Source organism: Stegodyphus dumicola, chromosome 7 (genome assembly GCF_044657685.1).
Source record: "Stegodyphus dumicola isolate Sdum_Otavi_A_Nest chromosome 7, ASM4465768v1".
In the NCBI taxonomy this organism is placed as follows: Eukaryota; Metazoa; Arthropoda; class Arachnida; order Araneae; family Eresidae; genus Stegodyphus; species Stegodyphus dumicola.
Genome location: NC_140774.1, coordinates 144,609,584 through 144,636,697, shown reverse-complemented (window position 1 = coordinate 144,636,697; position 27,114 = coordinate 144,609,584). Strand labels below are relative to the sequence as shown.

At 34.7% G+C, this 27,114-nt stretch overlaps 1 protein-coding gene and 1 long non-coding RNA gene across 2 annotated transcripts in view; one reads left to right on the top strand and one right to left on the bottom strand.

Annotated features, from left to right (window-relative positions):
• The window catches only part of LOC118186526 (carbonic anhydrase-related protein 10-like), an 850,161-nt gene that overhangs the window by 535,199 nt on the left and 287,848 nt on the right, over nucleotides 1-27,114 (bottom strand). The window lies entirely within an intron of this gene.
• Nucleotides 7,017-19,732, top strand: LOC118192585 (uncharacterized). Its single transcript, XR_004758779.2, has 2 exons — nucleotides 7,017-10,006; nucleotides 19,498-19,732. It is a non-coding gene; the product is annotated as an uncharacterized LOC118192585 (long non-coding RNA).

The following is a 27,114-nucleotide window of genomic DNA, read 5'->3' as shown; positions in this document are numbered from 1 at the left end:
CGAAGGACATACGGCATCATAAGTTAATCAAATTTGTTACAATGACAGTAAAACCCGAAACTTTTCGGAGTACGTTGTTCTTACTACTAGAAGTCTCATCGTCCTTGCATTTTAACTTAAAAATCTAGAGCACTAATGAATATTTGTAAGTCTGCAGAATTCATTTTCCATGGGGAAAAAATTCGTTGAAAACATCTACTTTAAAATTTCTTGCTTCATTTTAAATTTCATATTGTCAAGGTCTCTCCTAATGAGATACACCCCCGAGAATTAAGATTTCGATGCAGCATCGGTGAAATATTTACTAAAATGTTACCGCTTTTGAATAAAATTTTACATTAAAGATATTCTGATACGTTTATAAACAATTTTTGCATTTTTCTATTTAAAGTGCCCATTTATATATTTATACTTAAGTTTAGCCCAAAATGCGCTAGCACAGAAGCGCTAATAATTTCGTTTAGGCATTTTGCGTCGAAAACCTTAAATGTTCGTTTCACTTTTCAAAACGTTGCTACCAAATATTATCGCCCTGCGCCATATTTAAAGAAATTAAATAATGAATATTGTGCATAAATGTATGCATGTTTCTTGCATTGTGATAAAACAAAGGTACCAAGAATCGTCAAATTTTAAATAACTTAATCCTCGACCGAATATGGGAATGTGGAAGCCCTAATTTGGAATCTGTAATTTGCTTTATTATCTATTTCATATTTTGTAAAACTTTAACGGATTTCTTATTAACAAACTCAACGATTTCAAAGCAAGGAATGTACAATTTTTTTTTTTTTTTTTTTTTTTTTTTTTTTTTTAATCTCCAACGCGGAAGACTAAGTATCGGAAATCCTAAAATTATTTGTGATATTGCTGTTAAAGTGAATTTTATGGTTTGAGTACGTAGAACATGATATTTAAAAAATAAACGTGGTATTGGTGTGGTGGTATATTTCATTATGCCAAAGCACACCAGGGCTATCTGCCTAAGGGAAGGGATACCTTCGTGGAGGACTTTCTAAGGGGAAACTGGCTCGTATACAAGTTACGCATGGGGACAACCACGAAAACACCTATGCAGCCAGCCCGTTCGCGGGATTCGAACCTCGGACCGAACTACCAGTGTTCAGTGACTTTACCACTCGGCCGCTGGTGGGCTAAGAAATAATGGTAATTGTTTAATGGTAGGAAATATATCCAATAATCTCATTGTTTAATTTTATGAAATATATCACTGTTTATATTTTTTTCGTTGCTTAATATTATGAAAATAACGTTGGGCACACATGATTACGTTAAGTGGTGCCTACTGTAAGTTAAAAGTTTGCATTTGCATTTTCCAAGAATACATACACTTTAAAATATTATTTATTGATTTTAAATGAACATATGAATTAGGCTCTGTTTTTCAGGTCTACATATCGTCAAGAAACGCCCGTTAAATTATTAAACGCACAAAACTATAATAATTCATTGGAAACCACGTTTCATTACAGCAGTGGTTTTTAAAAAAACTACAGCTTTCTGCCTTTACCTAATGAGCGGTTATAAGTGAATTCCCGATTTTTTGTAAGACTGTTAACAGGTGCTAAAAACAGTTACAAAACGGAAATTCGTAATTGTGAGTGACATTTAGAAAATTTAGAAAATGTTGGGAGATTTTTTAATTCTCCTTCGGGTTTTATTGAACTCGCAGCCTCCCAGTCTCCCGTTGCACTCACTACAGCTAACCCATTTTGTTTTTGCCATTTTAGCATCGGTTTATTCTCATTTACGCCATATACGATTCAACAGCAAAATTACAAAACATTTAACAACAGCATATGTTTAGAATTCTTCCTACATATATCATTCTATCCTTCTTTCATCATATCACAGTTGCTTTAGTTACATGGCTTCCAAACCTTTTTTTTTTCTTTCTTCATTATTAATGTTTTGTGCGTTAACTCTATCTATTAAATATCACGTTCTTTGCACGCACACTACATACAATTTAATAGCAAAATCATATGATATTTAAAAGCAAAATAATTTTAGATTTTTTGATATACAGGCTCACTCGCTGGAGATAAAATTATTTTATTCCGGACAGTCTTTCTATCTCTCGCTTTTAAATCGTTGAGTTCATTAACAACAACAAAAAAAAAAATCTGAAAGATTTCAGATCATAACGGTCGCCCAAAAGGGTTTGTTAAAGATTTGTATGCTCTCTCTGAACTCTCAGTCTCCCAGTCTGCGGTTACACTAATAACTTAGTAAGCCATTTTTGTCTTTTTAGGTTTATTATTAAGTATCATTTTCATTGCACTTACTCCATGTACATTTCAATAGCGAAATTACGAACGTTTTAATACATTGCAGTAATATACATTTAGAATTTCCGATATAGCGTTAAATATTGACAGACATTACTCAGTCTTTTATCAGTTCATTATATCAGTGTTCTGTTTTCTTAAGATGGCTTTACAAAACCTTTTTCTTTTGTCTTTTTATTATTAACTTTTTGTATATTTACTTTATTAAATATCACATTCTTGGCACTTACGCCAAATACATTTGTATTCAACATGACCCCGTGCGGATAAAAATGTTTTCTTTTTTCATACGGTGTTGCTACTGCTGGCTTTGAATCGTTGTGTTTGTGAAAAATATTCGTTTATGTTTTACAAAATATGAAATAGACAATACAAAACAAATTGCGAATTCAAAACTCGAGCTTCCAGGTGTCCAAGTTTGGTTGGAGGAATATGTTATTTAAAGTTTGATGCCCCTAGGTACCGTCGCCATTTCACAATGCGAAAAACATGCATATCTTCATGCAGATGCTTCATTAAATTTCTAAAAGCACAATAAAGGGCGATAATATTTGGTAGCAACAATTTGAATATTTAGTGGAAACACATGTGTATAGTGTTCCACCGCAAAATTCTGTTTCGAGACTAATATCCCACTTGGGCTGGAGTCACAATTTCCATCACGACTCGAGGAAGGATGCCAGAATGTTGTTAGTTTTCTAGTTAGTGCGTGGGGCTAATACCTGCTTACTTAGGGTAAATATTAGGTGGCCCCCCTCACTTCTACATAACATAACATATCCCACTTGGGACTAATGTCGCTTTTGGTTTAAAAATTCATAAGGTATGAAATATAAAATTTATAAGGAATGAAATATAAAATTCGAAATTTAAAATTTGAGCTTCCAGGTTCTCACGTTCCGGTGAAAGACAACGTTATTAAAAAATTTGATAGCTCTATGTACCGCCGGTTTTTCACAATACATTGAATGTTCATACATGCTATATGCAGATACTTTATTGTTTAATATTGTTAAGTATAATACAGGGCAATAATATTGGTGGCAACAATATGAAAAGTGATACATCCGTTTATAGTGGAAGACTCTAAATCCGATTTTGTGACTAATAATGCGTGCCGGCTAACCTCCTTTTGGATTAATAAAGTAAATTTTATATTTTTGAGAACTAAATTTCAAGAATGATTGTGTACTACTGGCTGCATATCTAAAATGTGATAAATTTACTAAAAAGCGGGAAGAAAAGAAATTTGACTATGATGTGACTTTATTAAGTGTAAGAAAAATCCAATTCGTTCACATTAAATTTTTTTTCCAGCGATCCTCATGTTCAACACGAGATATATAATGTCATCATCCGATGCTCTCATGTGTCCGACTATGTTGTATATTACACTGATGCTTAAAAACTTTTCAGAAACTCAGATTTTGAGACACTTGAAAGTTTTTCCTAATGTGTTAGTGTATTAGAGCTCCCTCAAAAACCAAGAAAAATAATCGGTCTTCACGAAGATAATCGTCAGGAAACTTTCAACAGAAAACTTTCAACAACAGGAACAGGAAACTTTCAACAACAGAAAAAGTTGATGAAACATGTGACAAAACAGTTTATGCAAAATGAGGCATTTCAAATATACAGAATAAGGTGCACAAAGTGACTTTTAATATTTGCAGATACGGGATGGCAAATGTGTTGTATCTGTGAGTTACAAAGTCGTTGTTATTGAATTCCCATTCCGGGAAAAAGGTATGCATGTCGTAGGGCAGTAACTGTTGCTTGAGTAATGCAATACAGAATGCTGTTATAGCTGGTCGTGAACAAGTATCTATTGGAGTAATAAATATGTTTCCTGATTAACCAAATGGTTTGTATTAATCCTGTTGCAGCATAAATATTAACAAGAATGTTGACGCTGAACTACCTTACAGCGATCCGTATCTATCTAATAATATTGACTGCTTTACATAAGAGTTGCTTGAATGTAATAGCCACAAACAATCTTAGCAGCAGTTACTTGGAATTATGAGAAAAAACATGTGCGGTTAATTATCAAGGATCCTGAGACAGGAGTAAATCGAAACACTTAAAAGACATATACCATACAAACAGTTGCACATCATTAGTTTTAAATACAACAGTTTTTCTTTCTGTTTCAACTGCCTTTTCTGTTTCCAACATAAACATTATTTATCCAGAAGGTTCGAGGGCGTGAAACGGAACACTTCTCCTTATATTATTCGAACAATGTTCTGTGTATCGACAACAAATTATCCATTTAAAAATCTGTCCTGTATCCCATGCTCTCCTATGCATGTCCAATCTGAGATTATTCGTGTGAAATGAATCGGAAGAACCTGCAAATTGCCCAGAACAGCGTTCTATTCAGATCACAAATTCTAGGTATGTCAGGAATAAGCGTGTTCAAGAAGAGCTAAAAAGTAATCCAACTACTGGCTTCTACGTTCCATGACAACCAGAGCAAATTTAGAAATCATGCCATAAGAATTTGCGCTTTCGTTTGTAACAACACAATTAATTGTAAAACGCCGAAGACAATTCTTAATAATCACATTATATGCCAAGCTCTGTATATCATGTTTCGAGTGTTATCTTGTAAATTTGCAAGTTCATTTACTCAGAATTCTTTATTTTTTAATAACAGTGTTTTTATATGTCTTGTCTTTTTATTTGTGTGTTATCAAAATTCAATCGCCAGAAAGACTTTTCGCGATGGCAAGTGACCACATAAAAGGGAAATCAACAGCGGTAGGAAGAAACAAAACCAAAGCATGTAAAACTTCTGAAAGGAAAGAAGTAAGGTCTGCTGTTCCGGGAAGTTAAAATCGCTTCCAAATACATGTCAATACGGTAGTAGTAAAAATTTAGATGTACCAGAGATACAAGTCCTTTTGAACAATGTGCCGGCAAACGCCTTAATTAGCACGGGAGTACACAGTACTTTTGGGGAGAAATGTTTTAAGAGAATATTTTAAATGTTACAGGTTATTCAAAATCAAAGGTACGGCAGGGATTACAGCCCAAGAGATACGCTATGCTTGCATTGGAAAATTGCCACTCCACGTGCAGGTGAAATGTGAGCAACAGAGAGTTATTTTTATTGTAGTTAAAAATTTTCAAGCAACTATCATTGTAGGGATGGATTTTCTCAAATCAGCGGGAGCACGCATAAGCTTTTAAGATGGTATGATCAGTTTGGATATGTCAGAGAAAAAGAAAGAATGTTGTATTCAAGCCTCCAACGTCGAAACTAAAGGTCTGATGACCGAGGATGTAGAGAAAATGGAAAAATTGGTAAGTGATTTTGTAATTTAATTAGCGATTAGCCTGGCCTCATTCATGTAGTAAATCACGCGATGGACAATAAAACAACTTTAACGTGTAGGACTAAGCCGTACCGGTATCACAAAGTTAAAGAACAGATAATTGAAGAACATGTAACGGACATGTTAAAGAACGACATTATTGTGCTTTCTAGCAGCCCATTTACAAGCCCAATTGTGTTATGTCGCAAAACGAACGATATTTTCCCTACTGAAAGCAAAGCAAAGCATTTCGTCATACACTATAAAAACTTAATAATATCACAAAGTATTTCGCATACCCACTACGGATCATAGAGGGTATAATTAGATAGTTTCGGAGCGTGAAAACCTAGTGTTCTTACTAGTCGTACGGCCCACCAGCGGCCGAGCGGTAAAGTCTCTGAACACTGGTAGTTCGGTCCGAGGTTCGAATCCCGCGAACCGGCTGGCTGCATGGGCGTTTTTGTGGTTTTCCCCATGTGTAACGTGTATACGAGCCAGTTTCCCTTAGAAAGTCCTCCACGAAAGGCATCCCTCCCCTTAGGCAGATAGCCCTAGTGTGCTTTGCCATAATTAAGTACACCAACAACACCAACTTACTAGCCGTACAAAACTGAGTACATTTCGTAAAACAGCCAATAACGTTATACATTGATCATGCTGGTATTTACTCAGATTTTAAAAAAAAAAAAAAAAAAAAAAGTCACCACGCGTGATAAGATGGCACTTAATCTGAAAGAATGCAATTTAGTATTTAAACATTTACCTGGTAAAACTAATCCTGTCGTGGATGCTCTACCTTGCATTAAATTACATGAACAGGGTAATCAAGTTAAATGCAGGACGTTGACTTGAAAAATTTTAGATTCTTCAGATACTATTATCGCTGAACTAAAATCGGACCCGGAAGTGGAAACCATTTACGCGTATCTACAGGATACAGATAACAGCCTGTCATCCCAGCTCTTCTGAGACTTCTTTTTGAGAGAAGAATTACATATGCGCCGATTTCCGGTCACCTCGTATTAGGAAAATGATCAACCGTGTACGAGAGGCGATATTCTTTCCAAAATTGCAAGAAATTGTTAAAGAGTATGTCAGATCCTGTCATATATGCCTAATAGTGTTAATTATTGGCAGGCCCGATAGCTACATAGAATTAGAGCTACTTTACCCAACGAATTGTTAGGTACCTATCTTTCAGAGCCATATCCTCAGAGTGAAAATAATCAACACCGTTATTTGCTTTAATTGTTGATAATTTTAACAAATAGGTAGAAGCAATTCCTCTGAAAAGGGTTTACGCCAAAATAATCGCAAATTCGTATAGTTTCCTATCGACCACAGCACACCAGCGGCCGAGCGGTAAAGTCGCTGAACACTGGTAGTTCGGTCCGAGGTTCGAATCCCGCGAACGGGCTGGCTACATGGGCGTTTTCGTGGTTTTCCCCATGTGTAACGTGTATACGAGCCAGTTTCCCTTAGAAAGTCCTCCACGAAAGGCATCCCTCCCCTTAGGCAGATAGCCCTAGTGTGCTTTGCCATAATTAAATACACTACCACCACCTATCGACCACAATCTGAAATTGCAGAAAAGGTAAATCGCTGTATCGTTAAAATCATTCGCAGTTACGTGAAAACTATCACAGCCGTTGGGATGATTCGGCGCGAGTTTGCATTACGCACAATGATACACGATACAGCTGGAAAAACCCTTCAAGAATTATTTTTATTAAGAAAATAATGACACTTCATGATAGACTATTTTATGTCCAAAAGCGTGCTCCGGTATTTGGCATGTCGGATATAAAAAATTAGTTGAGGAGGCCATTAAATCTTCTGATACGGCAAGAAGTAAATAAAACTATTATTACGATAAAAGGAGGAGGGAATGGAATTTTAAAGCACGGGACAAAGTTTTAAAATTGAAACACAACGTATCCTGCCCCCCCGAAGGAAAGGTTTAAAGTTTTTTCCTAACTTTAATTGGCCATTCATCATTCAACGTATTTGGGAAAACACAGTAATTCTTAAAAAGCGCCAATAGTGAACAATCTAAAGACAATAACGAGCAGATTAAAAAGTATTATGATCATTGTGATATGACGCTTCTTTAAGACTTATTACGGAGTTCCAGTAATGCCGACGGAAATAACATTCCAAGCCAAGAACAGCAAATGGGATCCCAACCCAGCACCACAAGAGATACAAGACGAACGCAGGTCAGAAGCGGAAAAACACTGAAGTTAAGGTGCCAGGTAAAGCAGCTAGTTTTAAGGAAACAAGATTAGAACAATCCTCAATACGGTTCTGCGAACAACCAGAGTACCACCAGTGCTCAGTTGTAAGGAAGCTACAACGCTCAGACGAAGATCCAGAACAATCAGAGTACCATCAGCGGTCAGCGGCGAGGAAGATTCAACGCTCGGCCAAAACCAGGGCGACCAGAATATCACTATCGGTCAGCGAAAAGGAATCTACTACAGTCAGCGCAAGAGACAAGAGTGTTCTCCGGCAAGCAAAAGAGAACGAACGATGTGGAACAAGCAGCGAAAAGCACGGAATCACCCCGCAGACATCGCATGAGGAGTGCCGAGTGGAGAAAGAGACCACTTCCGGAGGATACGTTCACTAGGAAGTCAAGAAAAATAGAAGAGGGTGCAATGAAAAGAAAATTGTTCCCCCAGCCTGAGCAGCAAAGACAGGCAAGATGCCAGAAAATTGCAGCGACAGCCACATATCCGAAATGCGTATGTCTGCAGTACACCCTGTATCCGCTCGTACGGTGTGTTGATCTCTGCAGCAGCGTTAACTATCACCACGGCGATCATTACTTTGTCTTCCTTTGACAATGCAGCATAGAAAGGCACGGCGACTCTAGTGCGCCGGACGACCTAGCTGGATATAGAGTGGCACAATATCGTCTTTTGAGACGAATCTCGGTTCTGCGTGCAATATTGTCATGCCCGTATACGTGTCTGAAGGCTCCGAAGAAAACGCACCTTGCATTCGATATTCGTATATGGACCATGCACCTGGTATGATGGCTTGGGAAGCCATTGGGTTTACGGCACATACATCTCTAGTTTCGATCGACTGTAATTTAAACACAGATCGGTACATTTCTGACATCTTACGTCCAGTGGTTGTGTTCTATCCTCGAGGCCTGCCAACAAGATAATGCAAGAGCACATGTTGCATGTAGTGTTCTGATTTCCTCGACACAAAGGGTATTCGATTGCTGGCTTGGTCTGCACTGTCCCCAGATGTGTCACCCATTGAAAACATCTCGTCAAGGATTGCTGGGATACCTGCCCGCCAAACCTCTCCAGCTAGTACGGTTAACGAAGTTTGATATAGACATGAAGCAGCATGGAATCAGTCGCCTTTTTCTTTCAAAGCCTAGTTAGACTCCATGCCTAACCGGGTAAAGGCCGTTTGTGCTTCCAGGGGAGGCAGCTGTCTCTACTAATATCACACCCCTGTAAAACTTCAGACTGCTTACAAATTTGATCATTTTGTCTTCATGTCGTAATGTTTTACGTAGAATAAATATCTTTTTTTTTATTTCCTTTCCTTTATGGTTTTGCAATTTTAATGGCCAACAGTGTATTATGATTTGGAATTTTACTGCAATTTCTTCTTTGAGCCGTCCTTACCAGAATGCAGTTTACTTACTCAGCTGGGGATTTGAATGTTTCAGGGGTGGAGGTACTGCCTCGTAATTACGTACTGTCGGGCCAGGTCTGCCAATGTTTATTCCAGCTTTATGGAAAAATAATCTTGAACTTTATAAGTTATTGCATTGAGAAATAACCTAGTTGAAATCATATTCAGAAGGGACTGCATGAACATTAAGAACTTATCTTTAATTAGTAAACGATTTTAATGCCAGCTATATTTCTAGAAATAATTGTTCCAATTTTTTGTACGTATCGTAATAAAAAAACTGGCATACGACATGAAATACCTGATAGAAGAACAAACAAACGAAAAAACAAAGTATTTTTCCGAGATCCACCTGTTACAACAGCTCTGCAGTGCTTCCTTATCAATTCATACCTCCAATCATCTCACATATCCGATGACAAAAGAGCAAACAATTATCAAACAATTTTATGAGTCCATCTGTTGCAATGAAAACTCACGTATATCATTTTCTTCAACATGATATTAAATTTTATGCATCATCTTGGACAATAAATACCGCAAAAGTTCACCAGTACTACATACGCATATCTTCGATCATTTCTGCTCTACTCCGTAGAACTACTGTGACCGAGCCGAGAAAATAACGGAAAACCATTGCGATGGAAGCTTACCTAGTGTACTTAATGGTTCTCGTCGCATTCCTGGCTGCAATTTTATCCGGTGAGTTACATTTTCATATTGTTGAAATAATTGCTTTTTTCTTTTTCATTGTCGCAGTCTGTTTATTTAAATTGGGTAATGCAGGGTAATGTTATGCCCGTCATGCTTTTCGGCATCGCTCTTGGGAATAAGTTATGGGATTTTAGCACATTAGATAATTTGACCCTCTCTCCCCACAACAATACATTCCATGGTTTTCAGTAATTTTTCTGGGGAAAATGGCCGTGTAGCTAATATTTTAAAGTAAGAGACTGTAGTTCGTGATATAACAATGAATATTTTATGCACAGTATATTTTGTGCTGTGAAAGCATACTTACTCATGATGTTTCAACACGGCGTTCAATTTCGATTTATTTTATTTTTCCACAAAATATATATCGTTGAATTTTAGTTTACCTTAAATTCGCGCCACACTAAGATGGCTAATTTTAAATAAAATTAGTGTTCTAATCAGTGAGCTTATTGATGTTAAATTCTGTTCACCCTAACCAATATTTTGCTTTTTGTTCATCACTACATTGTTTTCAAAAACGGGTTTAATTTCTTTCATTTAACTGACATACATATTCATATTTTGGAAAAGACCAGAGAAAACGAAAATAATTTCTTCAGGGACAAAGATGCATTTCGTTGCTTCTTTCTAGAAATTAAGTGGAATTTTGCGCTTTGAATAAAATACAGGCCTAATCAATGACTCGGATTTACGATATATTTATTCGATTTTTCCCGGAACGCAGAAATCAGTTACATGTTCAAGTACTATGTTTTTCCCCTTTCAGTCCACCTGCAGCTCATAGTCATAAGAGAATACTATGAGCCCTGCTGACACGCGTTACAGTTGTTTCAGATTTATGTCTCCGTTTCAGGACTGAGAAATTTTGGCAAGTTTCGAAATGAGGCTTTCAGATGACTCAGTATAGTTTTTACTTTCTTTAAATCAATGGTTCTCCAACGTTTTCGTCGATGTGTACTCTGCACACACAAGAAACTCAACATAAAGAGACAACGATCATCATCAAAGGTGTTTTAAATTACGACCCGGGACCGTGATGCAGGAGCCGTGCGTCGTGCATCTTCCATTCGTGGTTGAGATCTTCCATGCGCTACATAAATGAAACTTCTATCAGTGTCAGGGGTTCGTACTTTCGAACACCTTCTTTAATGACGATCATTGCTTGTTTTTGTTCTGATTTAAAGGTTTCTGCTGTTTTAAACATAACGAAACATGTTTTTCCTGACTGTTTGTATCCTTCCTCTTTTGCGTTTTGTGTCGTCACTACCCCGCCAGGAAAGCATACATTGCTATGCGATTTCCAATGTTCTAGGTATACTCTATCTCTCCTGAAAGTTTGCCACCGCTGTACTGATACACCCAGTATATCCAGTTCTCCCGGGCCGACTGACGAAATTTATCTTGCGTTTTCCATGTCTTGAAAGCGAGATTTAAAATATATATTAGATTTATATGTAGCATTATCAAGACATAGTAGGTATTTTGACACAAAGTAGATTTTTTTCTGAAATAATATACCAGGCTTTTTTTCTATATTTCAATTCTTCGACTCGAATTACACCAAAGTGCCTAGATTTGAAAAAATCTCAGGAGCAGGTTTCAAGATACAAGCTCTCAAAATTTTACCTCCTCAGTGTTAATTAAATTTGTATATATGTTCCTTAATCTCTCTTTTTTATTAAATTTACCATTTCCTTCTTTCACAAATCGAAATTCTGTTTAATCAAAATAAATTCGCAAATGTTTTCTGATTTTTTTAATCATACTTTTTGGTAAATTTTATAAATTCTTCAAAATAATTTTTTGCTTATAAAATGTAAAGTTTTTAACATCATCTTAATCCGCGAGCGCGCACGCTGAGTCCAACGGACCCGCTCGATTAAAAAAAAAACATTTCTGAAAACGCCTCTATTTTTCCCAAGTGTTTGTGGTTCAGTATAGTCTTCTTCCAGGCCATCCTCTTTATGTTTCCGAACTACTAGTTCTTTACATAAACATTATATTTCTACAATACGCTGTAGCTTTGTACTTTCGCCAAATAAAACTAAAATTACTTTAGTCCTCAACCGAGGCAATTGACAATGTAATATAGTGTTTGAAAGGTTTTCATGTAACTTTACAAACAGAAAATATTTTTTGAAAAATTCACTCATCTTTGTTTTTCGTTGCTTGATATTCAGCTATTGGTTTTCGTTGCTTGATATTCAGCTATTGTTTTTCGTTGCTTGATATTCAGCTATTGTTTTTCGCTGCTTGGTATTCAGCCATCCTTTTACTGCAGAAGTCTTTTCATGTGAAGTTATTCAGATTGGAGATTTTTATCTCTACTTTCCTTCCACTCGTTGGAGTTGGCCTTGGCTCTCTTCTTTGCCGTGTACCGAATCCTTGCGCTATTCTAGTCTTGTCTGATGCAAGACCTTCGCAGGGCACGGACATCCTTTTTCTTAGTTGCGGCCTTTCTCCTCGGCGATCCTTCATCCCTATTTTTTTTCCCCGTGGACCTTCCATTTGTCGAGGGATTCTGTTCTTTGGAACTCTTCGGGTTGTCAGTGGCCTTGTCATCTGGTCGGTTCTTTACCTTTTTTCCAGTGCTGGAAGCGTTGGTGGGGCCGAAACCGCCTTTGATGATGTCGTCTCTTCTGATTCGGAAACCTGCAAGAAAGAGGTTTTCCAGCTTGGCTCTTTGCCTTGCTTTTGATGCTGGAGGTCGACTTCTGGTGTGCTTAGGTCTTCCACCACCTTCGGTACTATTCACAAGTAGGGGAAACTAAGCTACAGAGCTTAGAAACCTCCTGTTAATTATAACCGCGTCAAAACTAGTACCAGCAAAGTAAATGCTGTTATGCCACGTAAACCAGCAATAACTGCGAAAGTAGAAGCTCAGTCTACAGAAGTGACGGCAATAGCCTGAACTCCCTAACTTTCCTTCTGAAACTCGGTATTTAAACTCTTTCTCCACAAGGTAGAATTTGCATTTCTTCACGCGGGCTACCAAATTTAAATATTCTGGCATTGATAATTAGGGTAATGAAGGCGTATAGGAAAGAATGTAAAATTAAATAAAATTAGTTATTTAAAATAAATATAAATCCCTACTAAGTAATCAGATTTTTCTAATTTGTACACATAGTTTTGGTACATTCATAAAAACTGAGTTCATATTGTGAAACTTGAAAGAGGAATTTTTGCATTAAAATTTGTGAGTCGAATTATCTCTTTTGCAATATTTTTTACTCTTGGTTCGCTAAATTAACTGCTTCTTCATGCTTTGCACACTGGATGTTTCCATTCCTTTTTCGCTTCCGACATGAAAACATGCGTTTACAGATATTAATGTAAACTAGCGGGCTAGGACCTAAGTAAAATTTATAAGTTCTATGTATATCTCATGGGAAAATGTACCACAATATTTCAATATGAAACTTTTCAGCTTTATTTTGGCTTGATTAACAATTTTCGGTCATACAAAATACGGATTGTACCAATATTGTCGTATAGACAATCTGTGATTGTAAAAGTACTTCTCTGTATACTGCTGTCAAACTCTCAATCCTTGATCATCATGATGAAAGGAAGCTACATATATCTTCGGCTTCATATTAGGATATAAGGTACTGATATCAATGAGACCAACACATCTTTAATAAATTGCAATATCACTGTTTTATATAGGGACGTCATCTGCATTCTTGAAAGTAACTGTAACTTCATTTTGTTTCGGAGCGTTGCAACATCCTCTGTGCTCACTTGTAACAACACTTGATGTACATATGGATAGCAGCAGGAATTTCAGTACCTTTTCTCATAGAGTTCCTTCTTCAAATGTTTTTAGCATCTTGCAGTCTTCTTCATATGTATTCACATTACTTAAAACTACATCCAGATGTGCCAGAAGTTCAGGATTCATAGCAACATTTTTAAGTATATTCATTCTCAGCCTGAGGGATTGATCCAAATTTAAAACATAGAGATGTTCGTGCTATTTGGGATCAGGATGAAGTAATGTGGTTCGCTTGATGATATATGGCACCATGAATTTTTAAACAATAGGGACCTGAAACTGTAGACATTTCTATATTGGCACTCAGAGATACAAATCTAAGAAGACAGTTATCACTACGTGTGTAAGCAAAAGCCCGTAAGAAAATTCGTGGTTCCTATTCATTACATTACGCCATTCTTCTGAATATCTTGTTTCAGCTTCTAAAATTTACCTATTGTGACAGCAGTGCACGTGTCTTCCGTGTTCATTTCTACTGGAAAGAAAAGTCCATTGTAGAGATCGCAACAAGCTTCCATTGAATCGACATCGCGCTGCTCAATGTAAACTTTCAATCCATATTTTCTTGCATTATGAAGAGTGCTAGGTAAATGTCGTGCCGTGTCCATGCGAAGCCTTTCTTCTCATATAGCCATTGTTTCTTCAGATCGGTCTGTGAAGCGTCTTTCATTCGTCGTTTATTGGCATCCTGTTCTAATTTTTTCACTCCAATCTCGCGATCGTTCTGAGAGTCATGTGTCCTTCTTCTGCTTGTAACTTCTTCTGTCTCTTCATCAGGTGTTGTCTGTTTCTGTTCCACTTGTTTGATGAACCTCCTACTCGTTCCTGCTTTAGGTTTTTAAAGTGTAAGCCCGTAAATCACATTTACTTGTTTTTCTGCTTGTCCGATGAACCTCCTACTTTGCTTCAGTTCCTTTGGCACGAAAGATTTCTTGTCGATGTGCTTGCCTGCTGAGTATCCTTCGCCGTTTCTTCTTTAGTTTCTTCAGTGTTTTTGCTATTGTGCTTGACTAGTCAGTATCCTAGTCGTTTCTTCTTCAGTTTCTTGAGCACGCAAAGTTTCCTTTTGTTTCTTTCCTGCTCTCTTTCCTTATGGTTTTTTGTTCATTTTCTATAGCTCGCCGTAACTTTTGTTCTTCAGCTCTTCGTATTCTTAACGCATGTCTTGTAATGCTTCTTTTGCGTTTTGGTATTTTAATGACTTCAAAAACAAACAATACTGTACCAAAATTATAATTCAAATAAAACACATTGAATACTTATAAAAGTTTAAACTGTACTCAAAAAGGAACTATGCAATAAAATAAATTAAATACTTGTATATAAAATTATTAAAATGAAGTGAAAAAAGTGAAAATAAAATGAACAATTAATTTAGTGCACTGTACAGAAAGTTGCAAGCTGTGGCAAAAGGAAAATTTACAAGTTCTATACTCTCCGGAAACGAAATGCGTAAAAAACCGTATCAATAAAATGAGTTTATTCTTCCGAGCAACAACCAATTAGTAATTTTTTTCTTGCGAAACCAGAAAACAAAACCATTTCAGATCGCGTATAACGTCATGATTTAAATTTAATATAATATAATAGCGTTTTCGTAATATCAGTAAAAGAATGAACGTGGCCGTAACATATCTACTCAACTATCCTAACCTGAAGCAAAAAGGTTTCCAACAGCAACTACTTATTTAAAATGCTGACATAGACGAAAAATATTCGGCGCGCAATGGCGTCACACGCAATCCGCATACTTTCTTCAACGTCAGAATATAACCTTATATAATAATAATATATTTAATGGCTGGCAATCCTATTTTTATTTAATATTTTGCAAAGCGTATATTTTTTAACAAACTCTGTCATTCAAAGCTATCAATGACACCCACTACCTTTCGAAATAAAACATATTGTTATCCCCAGCGTGGGCAACTGTTGCCACTCGGGAAAAAATAAGTGCGAAAATTAGCGTTATCAGAGTTGTTAGTTAATATCTCGGGTGATTAAAATCGTAAGAAGATGAGACTTGTCCAAATGGCTTCCAGGAATTTTTGGAATCCGCGGGTCCCTCTCTTGAAGCATAACCCTCCTACGTTCGGGAGGAGACAATGCCACAAGTAAACAAACAAAAACACTACAGACGGGTACAGATTCCAATGGTATAGATTATTTAAAATGCTGACATTAAGGAAAAATGTTCGATGTACAGTGACGTCACATGCAGTTGCTTGCTTTCTGCAGCGTCATAATATGAATTTATATATCAATATATGTAATGTTTGGCAATGTTATTTTTCTTTCATGTTTTCCAAAATATAAAAATATTTTATTAATAATCTCTGCTACTAAATTTTGAAATAAAGCAGATTTTCATCTCCAGGGTGCGTGACTATTGCCCCGCGGAAAAAATTAGGGCAGAAGTTAGCTTTTTCTGAGTTTTTAATTAATATCTCGGGTGATTAAAGTTGTACCAAGCTGAGAATGGTCGAAATCACTTACCACGAATGTAGTCTGCGGGCACCTCTAACAACATTCAAATCTCCGTCGTTTTGTAAAATATAAAAATTGCTTATTAATAATTTCTGCTACTAAATTTTGAAATAAAGCAGATTTTTGTCTCCAGTCATTGTGACTGTTGCCACGCAGAAAAAATGAGTTCGAAAATTAATGCTTTCGAAATTTTTAATTAATACCTCGGGTGATTAAAGTTGTACAAAGGTGAAAATGATCGAAATGGCTTACCACGAATGGAATCCGCGGGTAACCTCTCTGAAAATTCATTCAACTCTCCCTCGTTCCGCAGGAGATAATGCCACAAAAAACAGGCAGAACCGCATATATTTTAATAGTATAGATTCACGTCTACACTAAGAGATATATTTCCGAAAATTTATCTCTGCTAGTCTACGACTTCTACGCCAAGCGGTCTACGCAGGGAAACATAACTCTTTAAACGAGATACATGTCTGAGGCTCCGGCATACCAGTCGATTGCGATGATAATTGCACATGATGGAATACATTGCCGCCGGAAACATATTTGACGACAAACAATGAAACTGTAAATCGAAATCACATGTCCGAAAAATAATTGTGGCTACTCTCAGCGTTCAGCTTACTGAACAACGTGGCGCGAAACGTTTTGTGCTTGTTATTATTCTAACAAATTTCATTAATTTATGATGAGGTACTTCCTTCGAATAATAATTTTGTTTTGATTTTTTTGATAAATATATTATTTTCATACCTTGATAAAAGTGATTTGCTATTGTAAGCTTTAAAGCGATGCACTTTTTTGCTTCGCTTTTAGCATTAACTAAATCTGATGGAATATATTTTCCTATTTAAAGGCATTGCTATATCCTTATGATCCCGGAAGTCTTACAAGAAAATCCTAACGTATCGTTTGTTTGCATTAGACAATATTTCCGATTTTTTGTTAGTGATTTTTCAGCATTTGATTTAGGTCTAGTTAACTCGATGTCATTTACTGAAGCGCTTAAACGTTCCGTGAAACAACAAATTGTGAGCACGAACACAGCTGAGCTATTTTCTAACTTTTCCCACTAAATGTAAATGTTTTATGACTTCTGTAATTGACAGAGTTCTATTAATAAATTTTTTGATGGAAAGTAAAGTAATTGTACGTAACTTTATTATTTTAAATATATGCTTATATCAATTACAAAATAATTTTATTTTAATTATGTAAGCATAATTATTAGATTTTTCCGTTATTTAAAATGTGCTAAAATATATTATTCCTCTTTAATGTACTTAAATTTGCTTTATTATGGTGAAGTGTGTTAAATTTTATGCTACATATTAAGTAATTACTCTATTTTCTTCTTTTAAGTAATGATTATACATATATATATAGAGAGAGTGTGCGTGTATGCAGAAAGAAATATTGATAAATAGATATAGATTTATGTATGCATTACATTTGGTAATTAATCGCTTTGTTTTTTTCCTTTATTAATCTTATTTGTTTTTAATTTACACTTTTGAATTATACATGTTTTTTATTCTTACGTTGGCCGCGCTTTTTTCCATTGCTGTTATATTTAGAGGTGATATTTTAAAATTGATTTGAAGTAAAAAGACATCGCGATCTCTCAATAAAATTCATTAGATCTCGGAATGGAACAAAAGGAACGCGTAGTAAACTGGCTATGTTGCTTTCATGAAGGATACATAATTGACTGAAAAATTGTATACCCCTGAGTATACAATTTTGTTGCCATACTTTGGCATATTCTAAAAAAAAAATAAAGTAGTTGCCATACTTTGGCATATTCTAAAAAATTAATTATTTTTACTATGATATTAAGTAACTCATTTTCTTGGTGAATAATTTGGGCTGTACCAAAGCTTTAATGCTTTATTTTGACTGGAAAATTTATTTTACGTTTTCCGCTAGGCAACAGCTATTAAATATTTCTTACTGTAGAGTTTGTGTAAAGTCAAGCTGAACTGTTTATAAATCATAGCTTATATTTACAGCTACATATAATATTGTATTCATTATAGTTCAGAGAGGAAAGGTTCAGAAGTTAAGGGAGATATGTCATCTGCCTCTCTTTTAGGAGCTGGCATGTAGTGTAGCTTAAAACCCGTACAGGTGTGCTAATAATTATTGTTAGTTATTAATTTCAAAATTATTAATTTTATTATTATTATTACTGCACAATTTATTGTACTTAATAGTTTAATAGCGCAAAATAAATTCTCGCATATGTTCTGCTTTTGGCTGCAGGAAGCTGTCTTTTTTAAAATGATTCCGATCTGTGCTGCTGCTGCAAAATCCTGGGCGATGCAAAGCACTTCCTTGAAGTGTTCCCTTTAAACTAGGGAGTGAGAGATTCCGGTAATCTTGTTAACGGAAAACACTACTAAATATGTAAATTGTAACAAAAATCATAGCTTATATCATTACTATTGTTTGATGCCACTACATTCGACGCGGTTTTAATTAGCAAGAGTTTTCTGAACTCTGTAGCTTAGTTTCTACTACTTGTGAATATTTTCGAATTTTAGTTTAGTTCCTGTTACCGTCCAAGTGAGGCGTAGTGTTTTAGCATTATGCTCAAGCATTGTGAATTTTAGAGTTTAATAAAGGGTAATTTTAACCCTTCTCCTGTGTAGTTTATACACGAATTTACGACACGTACAGTTGTCGTTTAGAAGATAAGCAAGTGATCCTACAATGTCTTGAATATTTTTATGCAGCGCCTTGATCGCAACAGTGGTTTGGTGCTCCTGACTGTTGTAGCGTTTATAGGGCTGATTCGTATTCCAGAGAAGGCATGAATAGTTTTAAGAGTATAGTGTCTGCGCGGATTTGGGGCAGTCAAAATTCACGGCAAATCGTATGTACTTTCGCATGGATTGGCAGTAGGAGCAGAAGGTGAGAGATACATGGACATGTTCCCTAAAATACTATTAATTATAATCAAGCTTAGGCATAGTGTACACTGCATGGTGATCAAGGCCCATTCCAAAGATAGACGCAAACTTCCGTTCTTTGCTATGATAAAATTAGTGGACTTGCTCTGATTCAATCAGGCAAGCGAGACAATAATTTATCCAATTTTTGTTTTTGAATGTGTTACTTTAACATAATTTCATCTCATTTTGAAATTTCTTCATTAGCATTACTTACTGTTAATTTAATGATTGATATTTTATATTCGCAGGGTCTGTAGCACAAGATAGCCAGATAAGGGATGCTTCGTCAAGAGACATTCTTGATTCTGTTTTGGGGGAAGCTAATAATGTAGTATAAAATTCAAGATTAGACTTCACTCCACAGTGAAATCCAAAGACTACCTAACATTCGCTAAGAAGTCCTATTTAATGAACGATTGTGAAATCAATATTCTTTGCAAAATTTATGTCTAGATGCAAATAAAACAATTATTAAATTAAGTACCTTAATGTTTTCCGATTTTCTTATAAATATTCCACTTGTATATATCGAAAATTCTTTTATTCCTTCAAATCTGTATATGAATATACACGTTTTTGTGGATAATAAGCTGTTATAACAATATGAATGTATGAAGTAAATTTGCAATTTATGAACAATACTTTTACAATTTCAATATTTTCATTGCAAAGCAGTTTCTTAAGAATACTCGCAAATTCCGATTTTTTGAAGAGTCGAATAATACTTTACATTCAAATGACTAAACATCATGTGCAACGTTCAACCCTTGTTTTAATTCACCAATGATTTGTCTCAAAAACTTTTGATGCGTTATTATCGATGTTATCTTGTCAAAGCACACAGGGAACTCAATACATTTTACTGTTCAGTATTGATGTTAACTAGTTGATTGCTAGGAAAAAATTGAAATTTTTCGATAGCCTAATGATTTGTCACAGAATGGTTTAATTAATCTTATTTTTGAAAGCAAGTTTTTTTTAAACGCAAAGATTCATGAGGCGAGTGCGTCCATGTCATACATATTTTTTTCACTTCGATCTTCCTTTCCCGTTGCAGTTTTCCCTCTTCCCCTTTCTGAATCATATTAACCAAGGTACTGATGCCACTATTAAATATGAAAATAATAGTATTCGGAAACTTTAAACTTATTTTTCCCAAGACAATTTTTTGTTTCGCGATTATTCGTTGATCGATTTCAATTTCGCATATTTATTCTTTAACATAATTAACCATATTTTGAGGTTGAATACCATTAAAATCAATAATAAATACATTAGAAAATATTAATAAAATATAAATCGATTTTTTTTCAATGTGTAATGAATCCTTAATTTTCGATATTTTTAACTTACAATCTGCCCAAGATGATACGAAAATGTTTTATGACACACGAAAAACGTTTTTATGATAGCATTTATTGCCCATATTGCATTTAAAAGTTTTAATTGAAAGATAACTATCCCTAATATTTATAAAGATTTACGCTATTTATCGGGGAAAAAACGCTACTTTTCTTTTATCCTTGTCTGCACTTTTTTCTAAGTTCTAAACATATCTCAGTTCTTAGAAAAGCAAGCAGTGTAACAAGCTCCTAAGCATATCTTAGGAGATTATAGTGTATCATACAGGTATCTTTGATCCAAGTAACTGAGTGTATTCTCTAATTCAAGGTTTGTTATATATCTAGTAACATAAGAATTCAGTTCAAGGTTGACTGAAATTTTGAATTATTCCCTATTAAAAAGGAAGTTTCTTACTTTGTAATGCGAGCATATTGACAGCTAAATATGAAACACTTTAGACTGATATTTATTAAAATATTTATGATATATTAAAATAATCACTAAATAACAAACTTTAAAAATAGAAAATAAAAAGGTACTTAAATTTCCGAAGAAGGAAAAAAATTTGTCAAAAATTATAATGACGATAACCACCTCTCTTATATTTGTTATATTTTATTATGAGACATAGAAAAATACACATTTGTAAGAAAACAATTATAAACATCGTTGTATCTTACTACACCTTTCATTTACCACACCATATAGCTTTTCGTGTTTTATAAAGTATGTATATTTGGAGGAATATTACAAGAAAATATCTTCATTACCAATTGCATGTTTTCATAGACATCCTGGCTTTTTTTTATCAGATTTATTACTTTTTAGCTACGAGTAAAAGAATTTGAATCCAAACAGAGCGAAAAAATTGATATCTACATTTTGACAAAAACCACTGACAATTAAAAAATTTGTATCTTTAAATAAGATTGATATCACAGTGTAAATTAATTAGCTACATTTCTAAATTTCCTGTGTGTAACTCACGTTCGTTTTCGGTATAAAAATAATGTGAAATTGGACTCCGAACCATAAAAATCTTATTTTTTTCCAAACTTTTGTTATCATAATTAATTTACGGTAAATGTAAAATTTTTTCGATGGCCGCAGATATTTCGAAACCCCTTCTCTAAGCCTCTGGAAACATATTGTACTTTATACAATAAAAGACATGTATATTATAGGATATATATTCTCCTGAAGATATATTTTCCAAGCAACCAAACGACACTGCCGACTCGAACTACTCCTCTACCATCCACCAAACGTTGCCTTTTTTAAACAATGAAATAATACATTCTAGTTGAATAAGAGCTACTTGCGAGAACCTTGGACGTAATTACTGACTTTAATCATAAACGGCTTCCTTAGCCAAACCCTTAGCTTCCTCATTTGCAATAAAACTAGCATGGGTTTATAATCCATCAGAAATAGACTTCATGACTATTTGACAACACAAGTTTTCTTTTGTATCATTAGTGAACATATTTTTATGAATAGGTTCGTATAAGGCCTGAAGAGAAGATAATAAAAGAGATCCTGAAGAAAATAAAAAAAGTATTAGTTAGGATAATTATTTAAAATACAGCTTCTTGCAGCCCATATCAGAACCTATAGAAAAATTAATTTGCGCTATTAAATAATTAAGCACCATAAAATGTACAGTAACAATAATAATAATAATATAAAAAGTAATGTTGAAAGTAATAACTAACAGTTAGTATTATTATACATGTACGGGTTCTATTATCTGTTATTTTGTCAATTACTGCAAAACACATTGCAACCTGTAACGGTTCTAAGCTATTCTAAATGCCAGCTTCTTAATGATAGATAGATAGCATATCGCCCTTAACTTCTAAACTTACCTTTTGCCCTTTATCCTCTGAACTATACTGAATACAAACTCATATGTAGCTGTAAGTGAAACAGTTAATAACAGTTCAAGATTGACGTTTACACAAAATCTACAGTAAGATAAACTTAATACCGCTTTCGGGGGGAAAACATAAAATAAATTTTCCAGTCAAATTAAAGCTTTGGTAAAGCCCAAAACATTCACAAGGCAAAACGAGGTACTTACGTAACACGACAGTGAAAATAATCCAATTTTTAGAATGTGCTAACATCTGGCAACTATGCGTATAAATGTGTTCAGGTAAATCATGCATTCTTCATATATACAGCGTCGCCAGTTTAGTATGCGTGTTTTTGTTTGCATTCCAAGTTCTAACAAATTTCACCGATAAATCGCTATTTTTTTGCATTCAACTCAATACTAAAATATGAATTCCATATTTAACAACAATTGAAAAAAGTGCTACAAAATTATGAATAAAAAATCAATATTTAATAAAGAAAAACACAGTTTATTTCCAGTTTATAAAAATTCAAAAAATATGTGAATGCTTTTACATTTTATATTAAGCCCAAAGGGTCTGTTTATTATCGTTTTGTATGTTAACTTTAGTTAACATAATTTATTTAATATCCTTCCCTTCGCACTTAAACCACAAGTCAACAACAATGCCACAAAATATTTAGAAAAAGCCTATCTTTAGAATTTCCGATACAGAGTCTCGCGCGCTGGAGATATGAATGTTTATTTTTTCATACCACTCGGTTTGAAATTGTTGATTGTGTTAATCAAAAATTTGTTAACGTTTTACAAAATAGGAAATATGCATTAAAATATATTCCAATTTTGCGCTTCCATATGGACATATTCGAGTGGAGGAGAACGTAAAAAAAAAAAAAAAAAAAAAAAAAAAAAAAAGAACTTACAATACTGGAGGGAGATGGTAGCCGCTACTTTAGTTTTAATGTGAAATTTGACATTGGTTTTGCTTGATTAATGCTTCGATATCCCGTTTCATCGGTGTTGTTGCAATTCATAAAGTTTCCTCCAAATGTCTCTCTGTCAGCGGTGTTTTTATTTTAAGATTTTCATTTTACTAAAACACTGCGGAGGTAAAATCCTAGTATGCGGTGCGGCCTTGGCGCGATTTTTAAAATTGTCGCCAACACCAAAATGATGCGTTTACGTTTGTCGCCAAATTTTTGGCAACCTCAAAGTAAAGCGTCACTACAAGTTTGAGTTGGCAAAAAAAGTAAACAAAATGATAGTCATAATATAATAAGCATACGGTGAGACACAAGAAAAAAAGCAAGCATTTAGAAATAGAAAATAATCTTTAGCAGACTTTATAACAAATAAAAATATAATTTTGAACATGCATCGCAACAAATACAAAACATTCACATATCAAATATAATAAATTAAATGCCATGACTCAGTGTCACATATGTTTTAGGGTCTATATCATAACTCAAATGCCATGGCCCTCAAACTCGGGTGGCGGATATATTGCTTTTATAGATAATATAAAGTCTTTCATTTTTTCGGATAACGATTTATTACTTTTCAGGCGCCGCCACATATATTCCACCAAATAAGAGTGAAACTCTTCGCTTACCTTTTTCGTCCCCTTCATCCCACGCTTAACAGCACTCTACGTTCCTTCCAAATCCTAGTATACGGCGCGGCCATGGCGCGATTTTTAAAATTCGGCAGCAATCCGGCATCTACTGCCCATTGAATTACAGCAAGCTTTCCTTCCAGTTCTAACTTCTAAAAAAATTTCGTGTTTAAATATTCGCAATCCATAGTACTGCACATCATAATCGAAAAGTAACGTTATCCAACTGTAGAACAAAATACGTTAGCAAACAGAACTGTAGAACAAAATACGTTAGCAACTCGAACTGTAGAATAAAACACGTTATCAAACTAAAATCATATTCAGTATCTGACCAAAAACTGATTAATTAAAAATATTAACCAATCAGAAACTCGGCGGAACCACTACTGTTATTTTAAAAAATACAAAAAATAAAAGATAAATAAATTTTACCTGAACATACGTTATCCTTTCTCATTCAGTTCAGCCGAAGACCGAAGATTAACGGAACTTCAAACAATGGTTTGAAATAATTCTTCTCTTCCATCTGCACCAATCAAAACTTCCCAATTTAAAATATTTAATGAGCATGCGCGAAAATGATCCCAAATGCACTCTCCTCCAGAGCGCACAAAACCGGCTTGGTTACCACAATTGGCGCGCTTATTTGTCTCTTAAACCCGAATTTCGCCAACTCTCATGTGCACCGTATACTAGGATTAAGCCCACTGTTGACATATATATGTACTGCCAAAGATAGAAGACATGAAGAGCGTATGTTTACGAATTCCTGCATACTTGTCTTCGGTCACATACTTCGAATAAAAATCGATTTATGTAGGATTTTCAAGAAACTTGCATTTTACTACAGAGTCACACTGTAAATATATAAATTCTAATTGAAGTTCAGGTAGAACACTTCCAACCTCTACTGAAAATGGTGAAGGGGAACATTCTGATAAAATTCCATTTTCACGAAAATCGGAAAATCTGCTTTTGTATACCTCTTTCAAATTTGAAATGCATTGTACATAATTATTTGAATTCCATGTTGTAGAGTTCTTCGCACACTCTATCAATTTTTGAAAAGTAAGTGGAATTCTTATTTAGCAACTTACTTTGCCCCAGGATTAATTTTGTCTCAAAAGCTTACACAAATTAATAAAGATTATGAACAAGTAGATCTTTTCCCAGTAAGTGGTAGTTTAAATCACTGAGATGACCTGTAATATCAACAAGAATTGCAAAGTTTCTCAACCATTTATCATCACGGAATTCGTGAGTAGATTTCCTTTTAGATTCCACGAATAACTGAACTTCGTTCTTCAAAGAACACCTTCAACTTTCCCCGTCTCAACCAACGTACTTCTGCGTAACACACATCACCATATTCAGCTTGCAAATCACTCAAGAATTGTTGAAATTGCATGTGATTAAGTCCTTTACACCGAATGAAATTAACGACTTTTACAACAATATTCATCTCATGTTCAAGTTTAAGAAGGACATTTTGCACAAATTTTCTTGGTGGATGAAGCTGTAGAAAGTTATAATAGTATTATTTCGACTTCCCTTCATATCAGATTTGAGTGATGTTGCTACTCCTATTTTCTCTCCAGTCATAGATTTAGCACCATCCCTGATTACAGCAGACATATTACTGAAGTGTAACTCACATTTATCCAAAGTTTGTGTCAGACTCGAATACAAATCTGTTCCTCGTGTTGTACCTTTAAGTGCAACGACTTTGGCTAATTCCTCTACAATTCTGAAGTCTCTATCAAACCTACGAATAAAAATGGCCGTTTGTGCAGTCTGTTGATTCATCCATCTCTACAGAATAAAACTCAAATTTTTTGCATTTGGATTTTAATTTACTGAATATATCTGTTGCGAGAATCCTCTATGCGTCTCGTTACTGTCACACCAGACAACCTAATATTCGCTATGACTTGAGCCTGTAATGGACAATGCCCAACAATTACACTCTGAAGGCATTCTTTTACAAATTCTCCATCAGCAAAGGGTTTTCCAAGCTTAATAATTTTTCTGCTGTTATGTAACTAACACGAACACTATTTTCAGATTCTTTATTCGCTGTGAAGTAAGACTGCTGAAAATTTAGTTTTGATTTTAATTCACTCACCTTATCACTTCGAAAATGACCTTCAAATGCAGAATATTTCTCACTATGCTTAGTATCATAATGTCTCTTAATGTTGTATTCCTTCATCACAGCTACGCTGTCAATGCAATTAAGCAAACTGCCTTACCCTTATGTACAACAAAAAATAAAGATCTGACCACTTTTAAAAAAAATCGTACTTTTCCTTCCACATTTCTTTTTTTTTTCTTATCACGGCTTGCTATTGGGTACTCATTCAAAGACCATAAATGCTTCTGAATTTTAGAATGTGGAATGAGCGTGAGTAACCTAGCTTAAAATCAACTGTAGAAAATCGGCTTATCACCAAATCAAGCAGCATGTTTACGATCACCGTTCCCTTTCATAACTGATTGCAACATTAAGAGAAATAGAATTCTGTTAATTTATTGCCCCTTCCCTCTATCGTAGCAGCATACTCAACGTCACCTTTGGTGAAGTACTGACGAAAGATTGACATCTGTTGTAAACGTGTTAGAAATAAGAATCTACCGTTTTTATGGACTTGGGATTTTATGAGTAGTCAAATTTTTTATTTTTAAAATTGCATAAGATAAAGTTAAATTTTTGAAAAATTTGTCACTTTCGGAAAATTTTATCTCAAATAATATCAAGAATAAGAGGAAAAAATTACGACAAAAAGCTCACAACATAATTTTTCTTCAAATCAAAATTTACGGTACTATTCGGTTTCGAGGTCCGTAAAAAATCGCCAAACTATTGTTGATGCCAATGCTGCCAAAAATAATTGCGGCAACCCTAATTGCGGCAAGAAAGGAAGTATACTAGTAAATAACTATCTAAGATTGATGTTTTAATTTAGATGAAGCGCTAATTTCATATAATACATTTTTATTATTATAATTTATATGAAAAAGACTAAACATGACTGAATG